General features: G+C 47.2%; 1 long non-coding RNA gene across 1 annotated transcript in view; it reads right to left on the bottom strand.

Annotated features, from left to right (window-relative positions):
- The window catches only part of LOC144819899 (uncharacterized), a 61,829-nt gene extending 45,336 nt beyond the window's left edge, over positions 1-16,493 (bottom strand). Inside the window, exon 1 of the long non-coding RNA XR_013607615.1 lies at positions 16,384-16,493. This is a non-coding gene — a long non-coding RNA (uncharacterized LOC144819899). The remainder of the gene's footprint in view (positions 1-16,383) is intronic.
- Positions 16,494-21,947: the final 5,454 nt, after the last annotated feature.

The raw sequence follows: 21,947 nt of genomic DNA, 5'->3' as shown, positions 1-21,947 counted from the left end.
CAGCACTTCGAAAATCGCCTACTGTCTCTCTTGGAGTAGAGGAGCTACTCCTCTGCAGCCCGCAGGTACCAACAAGCAAAGTCTGGTCTACTACCTTGCAGCTTCTTGGCCCGACCGATGCCGCAGTTGACCAGGAAGAGGTACTCGTGCTCTGGAAGGTCAGATCTGTCTCCCTGCCGAGTGTGATGACACCAGGAGCCGTGCAGCACCAATAGCTGTGGTGCCAGAGGCCCTGTACCAAACACTCACAGTGAGAGTCCAGTCTGGATTCTCACTGCACATTGACCGAGCAGCCGTCGAGGGACGTCAGCATCAGTGAGACCTAGTACGTGAGTGGCCCAGCTAACCTGCTTTTGCCCATTCTATCTGTTTATACCCAACCGCAAGGAGCATCTTCGTTCATCCAGTCCAGCCGACCTAACCACTCTGCACCTGAGCCGCCCGGCCTGGGTACCCACAAACCGGCTGTGCCCCCTTGCTGCATAGGCCCTTGCAACCTACAGCCCCATTTGGGAGCTCTCGGACTTGTCCCCAAGTCCCTCTGTGCAGCCTGTTTTTAGGTGGCCCTCCTACATCGTAGCGAGCCCAGCTACCAATCTCACCAGCACCCTGCAGAAACCGGGCAGATCCCGAAGAACTGCTGGTAGTACTTTGGACCCTGGCAAACTACAACTCTAAACCCAGACGGTGAACCGCTGCAACCGACTGTACTTACCTTTATTGCATATATGACTTTTCTTTACATAGGATTGCATTGTGTGTAAACCCACACAACTTTAAAATATTTACTTACTTGTAAAAATTGATAATGGAAAAAGTACTGACCTTCGAACGAAGTTCTTCATTTAAGAAACATATATAAAAAGAAGTGTTATTTATTAGGTTTCGCCTACACTTGTGAAATCTATTGTATTTAATAAATCTTAACTGAACCCGTTGCCGAAGTACTGAGTCCATCCTCTTTTGTGTTGAACTTTTTATTATGCATATCTCTCCGTTTGTATCTATAATCTCTGCACTAGTTACTTTTACCTCACCAAATCTATTTATCTGCCTCGGTTTCTCTCTCTCTCGCTTCTACCCTCCCGTTTTCTCAGATTTCTCTCTTCACGTCTACATTTCTCAAACTTTTTCACTCCAGGCTCCCACGCTTCCTCTCGCGGTTTCCTTACTTTATTCACTTTATCCCCCTTTTTGTTTGTCCCTCTGTCGCACCTTAATGTTCTTACTCTCTCCATTTCTTTCCCCATCCTGCTCCCTCCACATCTCTTTCTCGCGGTCTCTCTTTCCCGCGCTCTCTCTTGCCCTGCCTCTGTCAGTCTTCCTATAAGGGTGGTGAAAGAGACCACTTTGCCGCCCCTTTTAAAGGGGTGGGGCCGGGCATTAACCAGTTTTGCTTGTGACCCACAAGTGTTTAAAACTTTCTGAGTCGCCGCGCACCCGGGGACCAATGCCTGCATGTTTTGTAGGCTGGTACCAGTGGCATCATACACTGCCGCCACCAGCCCCATGGGCAGGGACCGGTATCCCGCCAAAGGCTTGCCACAAACGCATCAAACATTAAACTTTAAATATAAATTTTACAAAATAATTCGCAGAAACCCCCATAATACCACATACAGTATTATTTACCATTTTTGGATTGCTGAGCATACAAGTGAGATCATGACTGATCTGGCTGTGAGGTCCTCATGGAGTGATCTTGCACGGTGGGCCCATGAGGTTACCTCCCTCGGGCCCCCCATACACCCTCAAATGCCCCCCCAAGGGCCTTTGCTGATAGTTTTTATGCCCACGCGCCCTTACCGGGAGTTGCCGTAAAGGCGTGTTGGCAGCGTGCACTCCCAAACCCCTGCACCCGATAGCCGACTTGCCGGAAACACCCCATGGAGGACCCCGATAGACCGCTGTCCCCATCAATCTCAAGTAAAGACGATGCCTTCTATGGACCGTAAATGCCCTACCAATCATGACCTCACCACCACAGGTCAGCATAATTCACCTACTACCTCCCCCACCGAAGGTCATGCCCTGCTTTGCCCATGGGTCAAGCATGCCAGAATGTTTTACAGGAATATCTTTTTACCCACTTTTGATAAGTGGACCCATCCTGCTCAAAACACCTCTTCCCCTGTATGCACCCGTGCAGAATATTCTGCAGTTTTGGAGACCTAAACAACTGGTCTACTTTCTTATTAATCCATTTCACTGAGTGATTAAGGGCCCAGACCGACTTCTCTCCTCGCCATTGCAACCGCGAGATGATGTGGGACCATGCTAGGAATGGCTGTGGGCATTACTTTGCGAACCATCCCATTTCGATAATCCATGTCTCAAATAAGCCTCTCCTCCAAGCAGTCATCAATTACATTACATTCTCCTACATTATTACACAGTCCTCGAGGACCTGACTATAAACTGGCGCCTGGAGAGCCATCAGAAGTCTTCAGTTTGATGCTAGATATAAGAGACTCAGTGGTTAGTCACCCTCACTGACCAGCCACGGAAATCTGAAACGAAAGAAGGCTCTGATGGGAGTCAGTGAACATGCACAGCTTTCAATTTTTTTGTCAGAGGACCATCATTCCATATTATGAACCCTGGGACTGAGGACCTCTGGCACCTATGCTGCATCTGCATCTGCACTAGGCAAAACCTGTACTGACAAATGAAGCCGCTCTACACATCAAAATTAAGAAAAGTCAGCATAAAAATCATAGTTCATGGTCTGACCTTGAGTGCAAAAAACAGCCTTTATGAGGATACCTTTAGGAGATCAATAACTTACTCACATTCGCGGGTCTCAAGTGCAATGTTCTCTTCTCATACTCTCTCACACAACATACTACGCACAAATGTTCATGCTCTTCAAAATAAGGGTAAAATATAGACTGCAAGTTTATCTCTGTCCTTTTGTTTAAATAAAAACACACATCGTCGGGTGAAAAAATCTGGTTTGTGAACTCTAAGGCCCTAACATTTGATACTCTTCTAAAAGATATTAAACAATAAAACAGTTAATTTCAAAAATATAGATTTAAAGTCTACAAATTAATTAGTCCCTAGACCATCCAAATACCTCAGCACTTTGGTCACATCTCAAACTGAATTTTATCTTGAAACGAGCGGGTTTGAAATTTTTATACTCCTCATAATTCTCCTCACTAGGACTTCTTGACCCACTGAAATGCCACTAATAAGAATATGACAGGCCGCAATAGCTGATCAATTAACATTAATTGTCCTATAAGACAATCCCTTTGCAATCAGATAAGTAATTTACTACTTACATTACATCCACTGAAACTGGATCAAAACCCCTTTCCACACACCAGCAAATCCATTTTTGCCATGCCAATCTATACACATTTTGTGTTCCAGGCACCCACGATTCCCTGATAAGATTGGATGCCCCTTGTGAAAGTTCTGGCACTTCCCAAACTCATCTGAATTTTTCCATGCCATCGTCCTCAGTTGACCCTCTAGAACCAGGTTGTGTAGTTCCCCTGCTGGGTCCCTCAGGACATCTGGAAATACTAGCAACAGAATCAGATAATCAACCTACATTTCCAACAATATTGGGTACCATACCTGTGATTTCCATAGAGGTGTTACCAACACCACTGTCTCCTTGCATCTGCGAACCATCATAGCTACTCAAGTTATCATTGAAAATGGTAAAAAACCATAACTCTTCAGACCCTTCCAATTCTGTCTGAATGCATCTATCCCCGCAGACTCTGGATCTGGAAGCCAACTGTAAAACACTTCCAACTGGGTATCTGTTTGCAAAGAAATCCACCTGAAAAAGGTCCCCAAAGATCCATCAATTTCATGAAAATCGCTCTGTACAGGTTCCATTTGCTGAACTCCCTGAGATTCCTTGAGAACCAGTCTGCCTCCACATTGCTCAATCCAGGAATATGTTCCGTCTGTACTACTATGTTCTGTCTCAAACAATACTCCCAAAACACCATAGTCAAATCTGGCAAATCCTAACTTTTTCACATACCTTACAGCAGACACATTGTCCATCCGCAGAAGGCTCAAACACGTCGCCTTGTCCTTTGTAAAACCCTTTATCACAAAAGAACCTGCCAGGAGTTCCAAACAATGTATGTGCCAATTGGTTACCTCTTCTGACCAAAACCTCCTGTAGAAATTGATCCATAAGTTACTCCCAATCATATCAAACTAGCATCTGACGCTATAATCATATCTGGTAGAGTTCCAAAAATAGCTTTCCCATTCTATGCCTCCATATTTCTTAACCACCAGCCAAGTTCCTCCTTGGACTCCTCGGAGAGCACAATCTCCTCTGAGTATCTCAAACCCTGTCTCAGATGTTTGCCCTTCAATCTCTGAAGAGCACGATATTTTAAAAGTCCGGAAAAAAATTGCTTGAATTGTGGAGGACAACAAGCCTACCGCTCTTGCTAACATTCTCAGAGATATCCTTTCCAAACGTAAAGTACTCCTTATTTCTTTCTTTATATGCTTTAACTTGTCCTTCAGCAGCTTCAGTTGCCCTGAACTGTGTCTATCATAAAACCTAAGAACTGAGTCATTTGACACAGTAGTTAACACCATTCGTCTCGGTTTACCACAAACTCCAAGTCCTCCAACAAAGATAATGCCATAAGAGTATGTTCGAACACCTTTGACCATTCCTAATCCATCAAAAGATTGTCATCTAGATAAATAATCAGACGTACATGTCGTTCTTTCAGATATGCTGCTACCGGGCGGAGAACCTTAGTGAAACACCAAGGGGCTGAGGATAGACCGAAAGGCAGACATACAGATTTCCACATTTTTCCATCCCACTTGAACTGCAGAGAATTTTGATGGGGTTCCCTAATTGGGATTGTCAGGTATGCATCCTTTAAATCTAAGCATGTTGGCCAATCTCCTGATTGCAAAACATCTCTGAGTAAATGCAAACCTTCTATCTTGAAATGCAGATAATTCACCCAATCTTTCAAACTCTTCAGATTTATCACCGGTCTCATACCTTTGTCTTTTTTCTGTACTAAAAATATATTGCTCAGAAAGCCCTTTTGTGCAGTCCTCACCTCTACAATTGCTCATTTCTCTTTCAATTCTCTCACTTCCCTGTCCCCCAATTCTGAGAGTTCCATATCGAACCTTATTACCTCCGGTATTTGAACATGAATCAGTTCTCCCACAAAATCTATATGATATCATTTCACCGTTTACAACACCCATGGATCTCCAATTGCCCCTAATCAACTGTTGAAAAACTGAGCAAGTCTGCTGCCCAGTTTTTTGGAGGTAACAATATGGTCTAGACTTACCTGATCCATGAGGATATCGCTTTCCAAATATTCCTCTTCCTCTAGCCACTTGTTTTGTTTCGGTGGATAAAACCCTCCTGTCTGATGAAAGGTTTGTGAGGGTGAGTGAGGGTGAGTGAGGGGTTGAGGGTGAGGGGTTGAGGGTGAGGGTGAGGGGTTGAGGGTGAGTGAGGTTGAGGGTGAGTGAGGGTGAGGGGTTGAGGGTGAGTGAGGGTGAGGGGTTGAGGGTGAGGGGTTGAGGGTGAGTGAGGGTGAGGGTGAGTGAGGGTGAGGGTGAGTGAGGGTGAGGGGTTGGAATATAGCTGAGCTCGTCATGAGGCACGGTGCTCCGGTGCTCATGACGAGCTCAGCTCGTCATGAGCCGTGGAACGCTCAGGTGCGGGGAGAATTCCCCTGCTGTGCTGAGCGTTCCACGGGAGCCGGTGCACCTGTGACGAGAGCGCCGTGCCTCATGACAAGCTGAGCTCGTCATGAGCATGCGGTCGCTGTGTGCGCCCCCCTCCCCCCCAGTACAGCGGGGGAATTACCCCCGCAGCTAAGGGGTTAAATAAGAGGTATCCCAAACCTCTAAAATGGCTGTCCGTTCACGAAAATGTACGTGAAACAACGCACCAGTCTTAGTTCTTACTTTGTGTCATTTACTTTTCCTCCAAAATGGAGATCCACCCTCTGTTCGGGAGGATGTCGTCAATGGAGCAACCCCTTAAGCGTCTATGCCCACTGAACCAAAAAGCAGCCCGCAGTGTCTTGCCTCACGCAGCGAAAACTTAATTAGAGCCGCTGCTGGGCCGCACAGTGAGGCGATTTCAAATGGGCGGTCTCAGAATGAGTCTGCATGGCTGCTGAGAAAGGCACCACGCGGTCAAGCTGACACCAAGAGAGATGAAGAGCCCTGCGCGATCTAAGCAATGCTCTCGAGCTTACTAGCCCAACCGTCACCTCACGGTAATCGTTTAATTTCTGATTAAAATCCTAAAACTATCGTACACGCTTTCACAAAAGCTATAACTTGCTATGTATTGTATACAGACTTTAAAAAATCCAGCAACATTCCTACTATTAATAAACTTTTAATCAGTAATATAGAATGCTTCATTTAAAAACAAAAATATTCATATAATTATCTAAAGTTATACTTATAATAGTAATATTGCTAAACACATCCATGTAGTACTATCAAAATAACAAACAAAACACTCACAACCAGGTATAAATGTTATACTTATCTGCTCAGTGGCAGCCAAAAAAAGAAGGAATAGAGTGTTCTGGCCTAAGATCTAAATTGTTCGCTTTTGTTCACAAAGCCCATTTGGGGCAGACTTTAAACAAACGTCGTCTCAACGTGAATTTTTGGTGGCCAGGAGTTGATGAACTAGTGACTTCCTAGGTTGAGAAATGCCTTGTGTGTAAAGAAGGTGAGAAAAGACTTAAAGTAGGGTCCAAAACTGAGATGGCTCATTTCAGGGACCCAGGCAAAGCCCAGCAAAGCCTGGCATAGCATTTGTTTGGAATGGATGGTCCGATGGATGAACTTCCTTCTCGTGATAGGTTTGCTATTGTGGTGACTGATGTTTTTTCAAAGCGGTTGAGTGTGAAATTTGACAGAGACATCACCACAGAGAGCACCATTTCATTTTTATATATGATGTATCTGAAGACGGTTTCCCTTCCATCATCATCCCTTTGAATTCATGTGGAGAAGACCTCCAGGTTCTAAATTAGTCCCAGCTTCGATAAAGGAGTGGGTAACTAGAGGTGGAGAACCGAGCGAAGCAACGTTTGATGATACTTGTACTAGAGGTCCTCGTTTTGGTAAGGGGGATTTATTCAAGGTCAAATCAGGGAGGTTTAATAAAGGCCTTTCTAAGTTCAAGGGGCCTTTTACAGTTAAATGTGTTTTTCCACATTTTGTAGTGTTGGAGAATGGTGAAAAATTGAATCTGCGTCATGTAGCCTTGTATCAGAAAGCTGTGCGAGCGACAGAGTAGTGTCCCTCACTTAGAAAACCTTGTCACTCAGGACAGGTGTGTGAATGCTAACAGTGGTTACACGTTAGAACAAGATATCGACTCTACTATTTTCCCCTCTGAAGAGAGTGAAAGGGGTGGTGGCAATGGTGATACAAATTGCTTTGAGAGCCATGTTTCTGCCAATGTATATGAAGAAAATTCTGAAAATTCTCAAGTTGTCAGAAGCTTAAGAAGGTGCAGCCCACCAGCAAATTTAAATGATTTTGTTTGCTGATTCCTGTTTTACTTTCTGCTTGTTTTTTTAAAATTTCTTTTGTTCTGATAAAGGAGGAAGATGTGCTGTACTTATCATTTATGCATTAGCCCTGCTTTACTTTCCTTGTTTCCTACTCCCTAACATTCTGTAATTGTATTCTGATGTTGTTATAGAGATGAACATTCCTTTACTGTCAGTTGGCTCCCTGGTCAGCCGAGTGATGTCTGTTACGCTGCTGGCTCTATTAAAGTCGGTACTTATTACTTACCTGAAGTCTCCTGCGTAGTTACTTCATTACAATTAGGTTGGATTTGTTTTGTCATGAAGTGTTATGAGCTCTTTAAAAAGGCTGCTTAAAAGAAAATTGCAATAATGTTAGCCTACGGTCATGACATAAAATCATAGTTCATAATCTGACCACGAGTACAAGAAAACAGGCCTACAATAGGCCTAAGGGTCGGCAACACTGACACATTAAATACATAAGCTAAGGAGTTCAGACGGCAATAATAGTTACTGTTTAAGGAAGCCGTGGGTATCAATGATTCCAAAGTGTTCTTGTCTCTAGTGGTCTGTTCCTTACTTTCCTTCCATATCTGTGTGCTTTAGGGGTATCACGCTCTGATCATGGGTATATATACAATTGTCAAGCGGTTACAGGTCCTGTAGTTGGGCTGTGTTTTCCTACTAGCACTACTAGGTCTCTAGTGGTACAGGTGCAACTCCATAACGAGTATTAATGTTAACAGAAGAACAAGTAGACCACTTCATTTTAATATTTTACACTTCTATTCCTGCCAACAGGCCAGTTGCTGAAGAACAGAAACACAAAGAAGGTGACGAGAGAATTGAAAAAGAGTAAAGCTCTAGGACCCACCACCATAATCCTGTCTTGGTGATTAAGTTGCTTTGCAGTTTGGGGTTCACATTTTTTCACCAGCAATGCATGTTTCCCAGAATTCTGGAGAAGACCCTGATAGTTGCACTCTAAAGGAAATGCAAGATTTCTGACGCAGCTCCTACTGATTGATTTAGTGTAATCGACATACAAGAAAACATATTTACTAAAATCATCCTGGAACATCTGCCCTCATGGGACGAGGAGAATCACATTCTGAACCTAATAAAGGGAGACTTCAGGAGTGGCCTTTCTACCATCGATCAGAATTTTTTTTAATAAACTTTATAACTGCCTTTATGCAGAAATACTATGAAACATGCTTAGATCAGATCTTTACTCTCCACCACATCATCAATGAGTTCTTCACAAAGATACATTTCCTCTACAAAGACCACTCCATCCTTCTCACAAGAATGCAAAATATCTTACAGTCTCAGCTCAGCATAATGAAAAACTATGCACCAAAAACAACCTGCCATGTAACAAAATCAGAAGTGAGGGTCTGGGGACCGACAACAAAGAAGACACTTCGCGGCACATGAGTACTGGGAAACCAGGCACCAAAAGCAACAACCACTTTCAAATATCTTACACTGACATTGGAGGATTCACTTTCTTCAGAATGCCATCTCAAAGATGCCCTAACAAGGGTCAAGGGCGCCGTAAATGCAGTTCACAAAACTACATGGCATCGCAGACCCAAGAAGCATCGAAATATGTGTACAAGCAAACCTTAGCAGCATTTTATGCTATGACACAGAGATGTCTGCCTGGAGAGGAGTATCTGGAAAAAAAATAGCTGTCCCCTTCAGTCAACAACTACTGCCCCACTTAAAAGTGACCTAGGCAATCTGCCCATTCATGGCAGAGCCACATACTCTCCTCTCCTGTCCTTTGTGTTATCAAAAGGTAGCGCAGCACCGCCAACCATCTCATCAATGGTGCTTGGAAGGAGGCATGTCACTGAAAAACCCAAAATTGACCAAGTTGCAAAAACCGCTGGCTGACATGAACATGAAACATTTGCCAGATCAGCAACTGTAGGAGAGTAGGATCTGCTTCCCATGGGTACCCCCACTTTTTGCTGTATTTCACTGGTTTTTCGACTTTAGTCTGGCTGTGGCTCTGCTGATCAGGACCACAGCCTATCTGTTCTCTCTTTAAATTGATTGCATGTACTTTAGGTACATACCAGATTGGTTACTGAGTTACCTTGTGAGCCCCTAGTATATGGTACCTTAGGTACCAAGGGCATAGGTACCCCAGAGGCCTACCAGGGGCTGAAGCATGTATTATGCCACCCCTGGGAAGCCTTCCAAAATGGCACCACAGGTCTGCACTTGCAGCCTGGGTAAGGAGGTGTAAACACCCCTTACTTAGATATAGTATACCTATATCTACCTATATATATAGACACGTATTAACCTATAAGTCACTCCTATGGCAGGCCTTGACAATCCTAAAGGCAGAGTGCTTGGTGGTTTTGTGTGAGAGGGTGCCCAAGCATGAACTGAGCCCCTCTGCAGCTTTCATAATCCCTTCCTTATAGCTGTTCTATGATATAGCCATACCATAACTTCTTAAGTGTGTTATAATCCTCGCTGTTAATGCTAACTTTGGTTTGGCTTTATCAAAACATGTTGTATTTGGTGTCAAACGCTTTGGAATACTACTACCCCACCAGTTCTGGCGGCGGGGGTAGCATTTCACCCTTCTAGAGGGAGAAGACATGTACACACTGGTACACCTGGTAAATGTTTTAAAGAGCCTCAGCATCACAAAAGGGATGCTGCTGCCACAGACATGAGTCTGACCTCCTGCTGCTGGATGAAACTCCGGCAGGGGAGGTTTGGACAATAGGTTTCCTGTCCAGGGAGGTGAAAGCACCTCCCCAGACAGGCTTTAGTGTATTGGGGCAGGCTGGGTTGCATTCAGTGAATGCTTTTCAGACACTGCCTGGGGCACACAAGGTGCCCCATGCATTTCCCAGTTCAAACTGGTTGCTGGGGCACTAAGCCCCAGCTCTGGCGCAAAACTGGAGAAAGAGGAAGGGGTGTAACCACCCCCTCCCCAGGTTCTCCCATAGGTGGGACCCTAGAGTTAGTCCAACCCCTAAACTTAGTATAAGTATAGGAACCCAGTCACAAGGACTTTAGATTACCCTGGACGAAACTCTGAAGACAAAATCTTGGACCTTCGACATTCCATATCGACTGGAAGACGGAAGAAATCTCCCTTGGGGTCAAGTAGTGACCCCCCCTGTTCAAACAGGCACCAAAGAAGCATCTTGCCGGTCGGCATTTTCAAGGCTCCCGAAGAATCTGCCACACAGGACTCGGACTTCCAGACATCTCTGAGGCTGACACGAGTCCCCAGCGAATCTGAGACCTGTAGCTTTCACGAGAGACGTGGGACCTGAACTCCTGGACATCCTGCAAGCTTGCAATTGCACCTACTTCCTGAAGTTGTGCATTGGGCTATTTGTTGCCCTTGCCCCGAGCACCTTTTGCACCGAACCTGAGAGGCCTACACTCCACGAGTGTTCCGTGGGCCCGTTTTCTTCACCGCAGCTCCGAGGCTCCTTCGCGATCTCTAGTCTGTTGGCTAGTGGAACCCACGAAGGACAATCCTTTGTTTCTTGGGTTTTCCTGGTTGCTTCAGATGTGCCCTGACTCCCCTACAAAAGGTGAGTCCCTCAGACCTTGCTGGTCTGCACGGAAGCCAATCTTGTCATCTAGTGTGGGTTGCTGTTGCCAAGGCTTGCTGGGTCCAATCCGGATTCCGACGCTGCAGCACTCAACATCCTTCGTGGGACAGCTCAAATCCAGCTCCTGGTCGTCGTCGACACCTCCTGGTCCTCGTGGAGTCAAGCTTCACCTACTTCACTTGAAAGTACCCGGCATCGGCTGGCATCTTCCTGTCGCCATCCTGGTCACTGGTTAGTGACCCAGACTCTGTCCCCTCTGCTTTCAGGTTCTTCAGATCTCCGATCCACCCTTGGATCCCTCCGGACACTTTGCTTCTGGTCGCCTACAGCGCTTTGTAGCTCTCCATAGGAATCGACAACGAAACCCGACACAAAAAGACACCTATGCACCCGGCTTCCCTGTGTGAGGTAACAGGAGTACTTCGGTGCTCCTGTGGGTCTTGACTCTCGAAGTGTCCAGTACTGAAGGGGTTCCCTCGGATTCCACTCCTAAGTTTCCTAAATCTTTAACTTTGCAACTTAAACTTTCCTCATAGAAGTCTACGGTGATTCGCGGCTGTGTTTAGACACTGCACGCGACCCCTGTGGGTCTCCTGCGTCCCTACCTTGGGTGGTTCCTGGTTGCCCCAGCAGTTCTACAGGCCCTAGGCCTCACTTCTATCACTCACATGGTTCATATACCACTTTTTTAGTATATGGTTTGTGAGGCCCCTAGAGCAAAACGTATACTGTGCTAGTTTACTGTGGGCTATTTAAGTCTTGTATTGTACTTTGGCCTCTAGCATCATAAAGAGACTAGAGGGGTTGTGCGTAGAATAAATACATATATTTTATATATATATATATATATACACCTTGGAGTACTTTCATTTGATCATTCAAGAGATTATAGACTGGTAAAACAAGCTGCTTTACATTCCTTCAAGACTTAGCCTGAAGGCTGCTCCCCACAGCTACCAAAAGGATAGATTTCTATAAAGGGTGTCTTCAACCTACCATCAATAAGGGTCGTTTGGATTGGTGCAAGGTGCCCACTTGAATAGTGGACATCATATGCCAGGCCAACTTCTCACAGTCACCAACCATCATCTCCAATAAAAAACCCAAACCTGCTCAAATATTACTAACATGAAAAAATCAATCAGAGGTTGCATGGTTTTCACCACACTGAAGGCTAGCCACCTCTCAAATGACATATCCCTGTCCTAATAAAGACAGCTTCTGAAGCTTGCATTGACATTTTGCCCCAGAACGTGCGTCTGATCTGTTGGCACCAAGCTAAGTATCTGTCCATGTTGCGGCTATTACCTGGAATTCTTAAATCATTTTCTGCTCTTAGGCAGATCATATCACAAAGGGGTGCAAAAGAACTATGGGGCACATTAATGAGATTAGTGGTGCAGGGCAGTGCAGCAAGTCACCTTGCTGTGCTGCCCTGTTTCACTTGGAAAGGGCAGGAATGCACCATATTTGTCCAATACAGTACATTCCTGTCCTTTCCCCTTGCGCTGTGACTCTTCTGGCAGCCTAGCGCCAATGAAGGAACCTTTGCACTGTAGCGCAAGGGTGCCGCCATTGCATGCAGGACGGTTTTTGTGTGGTAAGGGACATCTTCCTGCATAAAAACAATCCTCTTCCTACTTATGCTGCAGAGACAGACTACAGCACACATAGAAAGAGGAAAAAACAAAGATAAATAAAGATATTCTCCTCATTACGTCTCATCTGGGGAGTTGTGGCATTTTGATGCATTCCCATGTTTACAAGTCCTTCTAAATCTGGAAATGCATCATAAACCATGGGAGTTGATTGACAACACCCACCACAATGTCTATGAAACATCTCCCTTGTGTCGAGCAAGGTAACAAAGCAGTTTGTGCTGTGTTGCCTTACTCATGTTTATGAAGCCATTCAGAGCCATAAATCTGACTTAGAGGCTTGCGTCATGCATTTACCACTTTGTGTAAACCGCAACGCTCATTGATTTTGACACTGCCCCATATTTACAAGGGTGGCATAAATATGGGGCAGCTCCAAAAGTAAGACCAGGGAAAACTCGGTCTTACCCTGGCACAACGAGGAGAAATGTTTATTTTCTCCTCATTTTTGCTGTTTCCATGTCTACTGCATTAAGCAGCACACATAGAAGTTTTAAAAAGCCATTTTAGATTGTTTATGTGCAGGAAGGGACACGTTCCTGCACATAAACAATCATTCCCCTCAATGCAGGCACCCTTGCACTATGGTGAAAGGATGCATGCATTGGCGCTACGCAGCTAAAGTAGCGCCAGCGCAGGGGGAAATGCAAGGCTGCATCATATTCTTATAAATAAGATGCAGCCCTACATTTCAGAAGTGGCGGAGCGCTTCGTTAAGCCAAGGAGGCTAACGCCGCGCTCCGCCGCTTCCTTGTAAATATGCCCTGAAATGTGTAAATCAAGCAATCAGTATAAATTTCTAAGAGAAGAGCTAGAATGAGTGACAGGGGGTAGCAGACAAGCGTCTCTCCAGTAAAAATGTTAAACAAATGATGCAAATGGCACACTGAGTAGTACAGTTCGTAGTCCTTTCCTGGGCTTCTAATTCTGACCCTACACATGAACACTGGGAGGTCCACCCTCCCAACAAAGGCAAAACAGAGCATTTTTTCAGTACATTTTCTCTACAAATGTCCATGTAATAGATAGTTGCACGGTCCTGTTTTCTCAGCTGTGCACCTTTAACTAGGAGCGACAGGCAGAAACATGGGCAGTATGCCCTATTACTAATTATTAACAAAAGAAGGAGGTTTGGTGACCTGTGAGAATGGATTATGCGACTACTCACTCACAAAATGTATTAATTGCTCACTGATGTGGTATATAATTCCCAAATATTATTTATTAGTCTATACTTTTAAAGCAAAAGTCCCAATCTCCTGGGTTGGGGTGAACATAATAATGTATCTACATATAAAAGAGGACATCTATTACAAAAGACAAAAATGCAAACAATTAATTAAATGATACAGAACAAACATATATATATATATATACACACACATACAGATATCTCTAAACAAAGGAAAATGTATCTCTTCCACACTATTTACATACATATGTATGTCTGTGAATTCTAAATATCAGACGCTGTCATATTAGAGGTAGACCTTTGGTGAGACACCCATGAGGGAAAGTCCTGTCCTCAATAAAGAATTTTGGGGCATATTTACAAGTGCTTTATCTCTGCTTTTTTGGCTTACAAAGCCAAAAAAGCGGGGATAAAACCAGCGCCCTATTTACAAGAGGGTGCTAACATGCATAATCACATGTTAGCACCCTTTTTCCCAACGCCTCCCTTTGCATCTCGAATGAGATGCAAAGTGGACGTTACTGGGCGTACCCCAATGGATTACCTTGAAAATATCGCTGATGTTTACATTGCGATATTTACAAGGCAGCCCACAGGATTTTAGCACACATTAGATTCTGGTGAAAACAGCCGTTTCCGCCAAAATTTTACTAGTCTGCTAAAATCCTGACATAGTCAACCCTAACATTGGGGTGGATTACGCTGATACGACCGCAAGGTTATCGCCCTTTTGCAGGGAACATCGCTGGAAAACCAGCGATGCTCCCTGCAAAAGGGCGATGACCTGGCTATCTCTGGAATTTGTAATCGCCCTGGAGTAACGTGTTGTTAATTACACGCTACCAGGGCGATAAATTCCAGAGATAGCCTGCAATAATATAATTATCGCTAAGCACAGCCAGCGATGATTATCGCTGGCCGTTGTTAATATGCCCCTTTGTGTCTCATGTATTTATACAAAAAGAATTAAATTAGTTGTCTGACCCCTTTGAGGTCGGACCGTTTTGGCCCTTGTAGTTGGGCATCTTCAGGACAATGGAAGCTGAGAAACCTGCAAAGTAGTATATACAAAATTTACCCAACCACCTCCACGTGTCAAGATAATAATTGCTACCATAAACGACTCAGTGTGCGACAAGCATTCCAACGTGGTGCTTGGGAGAATCTTCATGCTGTGCTCCAGATCTATTCCCCCCACCATTGTGGAAAGCAACACATCTGCTGCACAACTCCAGATAGGTGCTGCATGCAGATTTCAATAAGCCGGTTTCTCCTCTTAGAGGGAAAGAAAACTCTGCCGAAGTGCGGTATGCATGCTCACGAAAGAATGTATACATGGATCCACAGACAGAAACAGAGGGGCAGATTTACAAGCCCCTTGCGCGACTTTTGCGCCACCATTGCGTCACTTCTGTGACGCAGAGGCGGCATAAAGCTAGCGCCTTGCTGTGAGGTAATTACAACATGACGCATCTAGGGAGAGGCATCATGTTGTAAAGCCCTGCGCCACATGAAACCTGCGTCAGGTTTTATGTGGGTTTTCCGGCGTAGGGTGGGCGTTCCGTCGCAGGAACGCCTCGGAAAAGTGCCTGAGTGAAATCTACAAGATTTCACTCAGTCACTTTTCTGATGCCGCTGCGTCAAAACCTTACGCCTGCTTGAAGCAGGCGTACAGCTTGACGCACCATGTTGCAGATTGGCTGGGTTACACCAGTGCTGGAGTTGCGTCGCGCCCGCGACATGACTCCAGCACTGCGCCAACATTACGCCGGCAGATGCGACACACATCTGCATTTCCTTGCGCCATGGCATGCCGCATTGTAAATGCGGCACATTGGTGGTGACGCAAGGATTGTAATGCGTGTCGCAAGTTTCCTGGCGCACCCCTGCTGATTTGCAAGGATGAGCCAGGAATTGTAAATCTACCCCGGAATCTGTAAGCGGACTAGCACTTACAATGTCTTGCCGCTTCCAGAGTGTTAAGTTAAGAACATATGCCTCTGTCAGAGCCCCGCCCCCTTCCTTTTATAAAACTTCGCCGAAGCAGAAAGGCAATATGCAAATGTGGGGCACTTTGTTTTAACGTTACGTGCCCAGGCCGCTTTTTGATCCCAATCCAACCGTGCTCAAAACACTCACCATACACTGCTTCTGGGCACGTCTAACATGCTCTCATCACAGGAGCAAGCTTCCGCTACACGAGGCCGTCTCAATAGGCTTGGCTCTATCAGGAAAAGGGTAATAAGGGCATGCCGGTACTATACCGAGGACCAACCGGTCCGAACAGCAAAAAGGGGTTAGATAGGCTCATTATTGTGAGCTCTAAATACTTATTAAACTCAATAGCCGCCACGATCAGGGAACATTTCACACCGACTCACCCGCACGAGGGTAAACAAAATTCTCCTTACAGTCGGCCATCTCTGAAGACCAGTCTCGGAGCGCCGAAATTCCAATGTCAGTGCAGTGACACATGCGTACTACAGCGTGTGTATTAAAAGCGTGTCGGCCATCTTTAGTTGGCTTGAAAGCAAAAAAAAGGGAAGTGGGCGAGGTAGAAAAACTACCCATGTGTTACAAGAAAACCGTGTCGGCCAACAGAGCTATTATTATCTTTTAATAAAACATTTTGAAATAAAAAATAAAAAAAAGAAATTCGCCCAACAGGGATAGAGAGGGATTAGTAGAAGGCAAGGATAGTGTAAGCAGAAGTTGGAAAAACCTAGTTACATAATGAGTTGTTCCCAAGCATCGCATGTGAAATGCAGGTGGTCAATCACAAAGTATATGAACACAGGTAACTTGTCAGCTGATGGTAAACTAAACATTCCACACAAAAGCCAATATATACATTGTGCATAATACAACTTGTGGACAAGATTACTGGGTTAACATCCCTCAAATGTTGGCTAAAAATTCTCAGTTTAAATAAAGTAATCTAACATTCCACAAATGTTAGCTGAAATTCACATTTTAATTAAAGTAATCTAACGGCAGCATGTACAATATTAAGGTAGGGCCCATTGGTCGTCAAATTGAGAGAAAAATAAAAAATAAAAAGGGGGGCCAGCAAAAATCAATGAAGTCTCTAATAATATAGTGATTCCTTCCCAAGCATCACGAAAATAGTACCGAAGGCCAATCTCAAAATCTATAATCACAGGTAACTAGTCGGCTGATAATGAACTAGTCATTCCATATTAAAACCAATATGTACATTATGCAAAGTATAGCATGGAACCAAAAAAACTGAATTCCCACACCATAGCTGATGGTGCAAAATATCAATTGGAATACCGCAAAGTCCATCAGCGGTATGTCCAATCTTAGAGTAGAACCCCTTTGTAGTGTTGGGCCTAGGGCCCGCATTCCAGGAATAAGGGGACACTGACACCAGGAGAATTACTTTAGTAACTGGCCTCGAGCACGTGCGCTCGGCCCCTTTTATTGACCGGATCACCTGACTCGTGACGCCGGTGGTGGGTGGGTGTACAGTGTAGGTTACACTTTCAGAAACACTAGAACGTGTCCAGCAGGACACTACATTCCTCCCAAGCTTTAATAAAAATTAAAGGAACAAAGTCTGAACCTGTGGGAGGAACATGAACATAAATATGCATTCATCGTAAGTTTAAAAGGAGTCTTTTCAGCTGCTTGCTAGATGACGATGGTGGAAATTGCCGCTGAAAAGTTAGTTCTCCTGGGCTCGACGTCCTGATTCTCGGTGGGTGTGCTCTTCTGGACTTGGGCCATGGTAGTGTGTTCTTCAGTCCATTGAGATCTTGCTTTTGGGGTGACACTGAATAGGCAACCAGATAGTGGACTTGATGGAGGTGGTCTTATACTGGTCTGTCGGGTTTCATACTGCAAAGGAGGGAGAGGTTGGAAGGCACCCCTCTCACTGAGACGCCCCTCTCGCGGGTATTCTCCTGCCACGAGATGTCCCGGAGGCCCTCTTCTTCAGGTTTCCGCTGGGCAGGGTGTTCTCTGCAGCGTTGCTCCAACTCCACAAGCCGGTGTGAATGGAGGAGGCGATGAGATTACTGCCATGCATCCTTAGCTCCGCCTGGAGGGTGGTTGTTGACTCTTTCCTTTGCGCACAAGTTCCTCTTCTTCCTGGGACATGCAGGGTAGACGGCGACGGATCCATCTCTCGTGTCAGGACCCTCTGCCACCGGTGTCCCTGAGGCCTTTGCCCCTTGGATATCCATGGGCTGGTGTGAGGTGGTCAGTTCTCCCTCTGCCGGGCGTCTGAGCGTTCTCCCCATCCAGACTTCCGCTCAATCCCAAAGGTGGGTGTTGCCAATGGTCCAGCCTGTTCATTCCTGCAGTCGACGGGTTGTCAGAGGACTTGTAGGCCCTTGTATTCGATGTTGTGGTTTGTGTCACCTTCTCTTCTGGTGGGTGTGCAGACTCGTCACACCTCTCCTCACCTTTCTGGATGTTGCTGTTCTTGATGGCGTCGTGCCACCTGATTACTTTCTCCTTCTCCTTCCCTTCGTGGCGTCGTGCCACTCGTTCTCCATCTTCTTTTCTTCTTCGCGACGCGGTCCGGTCATATTGCCGCTCTTGTCCTCCTGAACAGGTTTTTCCGAGCGGCGTGCACTCCGCCCGTTTCCTTCTGGTCTTGTCCTGGCTCTAGGACACTGTCTTCTTTTCCACTCTGTGACTGGACCAGTCGTCGCGACCTTCTCCTGTTAATGGTTATACTTCTGGTTCTTGAGGGTGTCGAAGTTCGTTGGTTACTTGGTCGCGGACCACGTCTTACTCGAACTTCTTGAACCTCTTGCCAGTCCACACTGCCGGTCTCTGGCAGTGGTGTTGATTGGCGCAGGTGCTGATGGCTGGGGTGATGGTGGTTGCCAGCCATGTGGAGACTCGGGATGATAGGTGTTGGGGACTTGCTGGGAGTGTTGGATGTCTGGAGAGATTTGGCAGCCATGTGCCTCCGCTTTGTTGATGTTGACCTTAGGTGGCGGCTTGACACGTAGAGTGTTCAGTTCCTTTCTTGCCTGTTGTGGGGCCACTGCCGACTCCATCTTGAGGTGGTGAGAGGGCGGCCGCTCAGTGCTGATCTTCGCCTTTGGCATCTGCGGACGGGAGCAGGGATGCCGACTGACTCAGACTGCCGACGCTCGGGGATGGACGGTCGCCTGGGGAAGCGTTGGGATGAGACGTGGACTGCGCTTGCTGCGGCTTATGTTTGGTTCATCCGTGGGGCTGTATCCTGGGACGTCGGTCCGCCTTGGTGGCTGTCTGGCGTGTCAGGGTGTGCTTCTTGGCTGGCTGCAAGTCCTCGGTCTTCTCCCTTTGTTGGTTTGTTCCGTCCACCTGTGCTTATCCGGTCTTTGGGGTGACAGAGCTGTCACTCTTCTTTTCTTCGAGGGCGTTGCATTTGGACCGGCGTTGTCGTGGCGCCGGCTTCTGCTTTTGCTCTGGCGTGCTTTGCTGGCTAGTCACTTGGTGAGGCTTTTCTTGCTTGCTGGGCGACATGACGTTCGGTCTTGTGTCGCTGGTTGTTGGAACACATGGTGCTGTGGCGGCCTGCCACGTGGGGTGTGCGACTCCTCTCTTGCCTGTCGTGGGTCACTGCCGACTCCATCTGGAGGCAATGCGAGGGAGGACACTGTTGGTGGTCTTCGGCCTGCTGTGGGGCTTCGCTGGGGCAGTGGAGATGTGTGTGCTCTCCGACCTGCGTTCAGCAGTGTCTCTGAGTGGAGAGGTTTTCTGGTGCTGACGGTGTATTCAGGTTCACCGGCGCGACCTCCTGCGCGCTCCTGGCTTTACGTGCACTTTGTGTGCTCGGTCTCGTCCTCGGACGCTTTCTCCTGGCACTTGGGGTGCCTGTGGTGTGGTTTGTCAGTCTCTCCTTGTACTTGCAGAGGTGGCAGGCGGTGCTCTCGCCTGTATGATGCTGTTTTGTGCTGGTGCAGCTTGGGGCACCTTAGGGTTCCTGAATGCTGCGTGGTAGTTTTTTTTTTCTTTTCGACGGAGAGCCAGCCCATTGGGGGCGTGTCGTGTATGCGGCAGCTTCCTGGAGAGGCTATCAGAGATTCTTGGTTGCAGCCCAGCAGGGCTGGTCCTGTTTGAAGGTTCCCGCCACACTGTGACTGCCTGCCAGAGTCGGTGCGGACATTGCAAAGTGGGGACGACTCTTGGGTTTCCTCACTGCAGGCGAGGTGAGGATACCTGCAGTGGCCTTGCGGTCAGCAGACATCTGGTTGCTTCAGCTCTTTGTGGTGGTAGTGCGTCCGTGGGGCGTTGAGCACTTGCATGCTACCATCCCTGCTATATGATTTTGAGGGAGAGTGTGTGTGTGTGATCAATGATCACTGGTCACTTCTGGCGCTGGCTGGCTACTTGCTGTGTAGGGCGCTGTACTACCACTGTTTCTAGGGATGCTTTGGCGGCGTTCTGTGACTTAGCAGTGTCGTCGAGACTGGCTGACACACCGGGGTGTATATGCAGCTGTGTTGTTTTGTGGTACTAACACATCCCCAGTCCTTTTCCTGGTGCTACTTTGGGTTGTGCTCCTTCCCACAAGTTATCTCCAGTGAGTGGTGTAGCACAGCACGGGGACTCTAAGGGTTCTCTCAGTCTGCCACTCCTCACTGTGGTTTCCTTGCGATGTATTTATTTGGATTGGGTGCAGTATGCTCTGTGGCCACTGGATGGCAGTGCAGCGTTTCCGCTCGCAGGCTCGGCAATCTTCCTTGGAATCACCGTGGCTCTGTTGTTCAAGGGAGTCAGGTATTAGGTGGTGGGGTGCTTTGTTGATGCTGCTGGCCCCGTGTCTGAGTCTGGGCATGCATGAGCAGGGTGTCGCACTGTGGGGTAGCGGTCACCTATGCTTCATCAGGTGTGCCACTGCTGCATGCCCGTGTTTGCTGGTTGCAGCAGGGACGTGGGTGCTTGGGGCACGTACAGTCCCAGTGCCTCTCCATGTTTGTTGTCTGTGTTGGGGCCTAGGAGCTGTTCGCCGGTGTGATGCACCCTATATAACGGTGCTTTCTGACTTCGTAGGTCGTGGCAATGTGTCCTCCGACTGCAGGCTCTGATTAATGCTGGGGGTGCTGGTGCCGTGTTGGGCAGTCGTCCTAGGACCTCGCAGCTCTCCTCAGTCGCTGTGGGTCACGCCGTGCTCTCAGCGGGCGGGTGCATACGCTCACTCAATTTCCCCATGGCGCCAGCGGGGCCTCCCGACAGCAGTCTAGCACCGTTCAAACACCTGTCCGTAGAGGCTGCCGATGTGCCGGACTTTGGAGTCTCAGCAGGTGGGTGTGAGCGGGGCTGTGAGGCACGGCGGGCGCGGTGAGTCGCAGGTGTCCTTATGGCTGCGAGTTGTGAGCTGTGTTAGCTTGGGGCATGCTTGCGGGCGCGGCCTTGGGCTATGGCTTGCTGCTTGGGTACCTTTAGCCTGGGCGTCGTCGCTGGCTGCGCGGCCTTCAGGTCCTTGTGTGCTTCCAGTGGTACCTCACCATTGGGGCGAATGCCGATTGCCAGGGACGGTCCGCCGCTGCTGGGTGACTGCCGGCTGCACTGGCGGGAAGCAACGGGGCTTTGTTTCGGGGTTTTCGCCTTTTCCGGGCTCGTCTGTCCCCCTTTACCCTTTCTGACATGGGGGATGAGGCACAGCTAGACTTGGTCGTCGCTCTGTGGCTGCATTGAAGAGAGGTGTCACGCCCGATCACCACTGCAATCACCGATAGCCATGGACACAGCTGTGAGGGGGCCGCTTGTCAGGCTCATTTTCTCCCCTACGAGGGGCGATGAAGCAGAGCGGCAGGCGGGGTCAGCTACCCGCCTCGTCGCCAATGTAGTGTTGGGCCTAGGGCCCGCATTCCAGGAATAAGGGGACACTGACACCAGGAGAATTACTTTAGTAACTGGCCTCGAGCACGTGCGCTCGGCCCCTTTTATTGACCGGGTCACCTGACTCGTGACG

The sequence above is a fragment of the Lissotriton helveticus genome, chromosome 2_1 (genome assembly GCF_964261635.1).
Source record: "Lissotriton helveticus chromosome 2_1, aLisHel1.1, whole genome shotgun sequence".
Lineage (NCBI taxonomy): Eukaryota > Metazoa > Chordata > Amphibia > Caudata > Salamandridae > Lissotriton > Lissotriton helveticus.
This window is presented reverse-complemented; position numbering and strand designations above follow the sequence as displayed.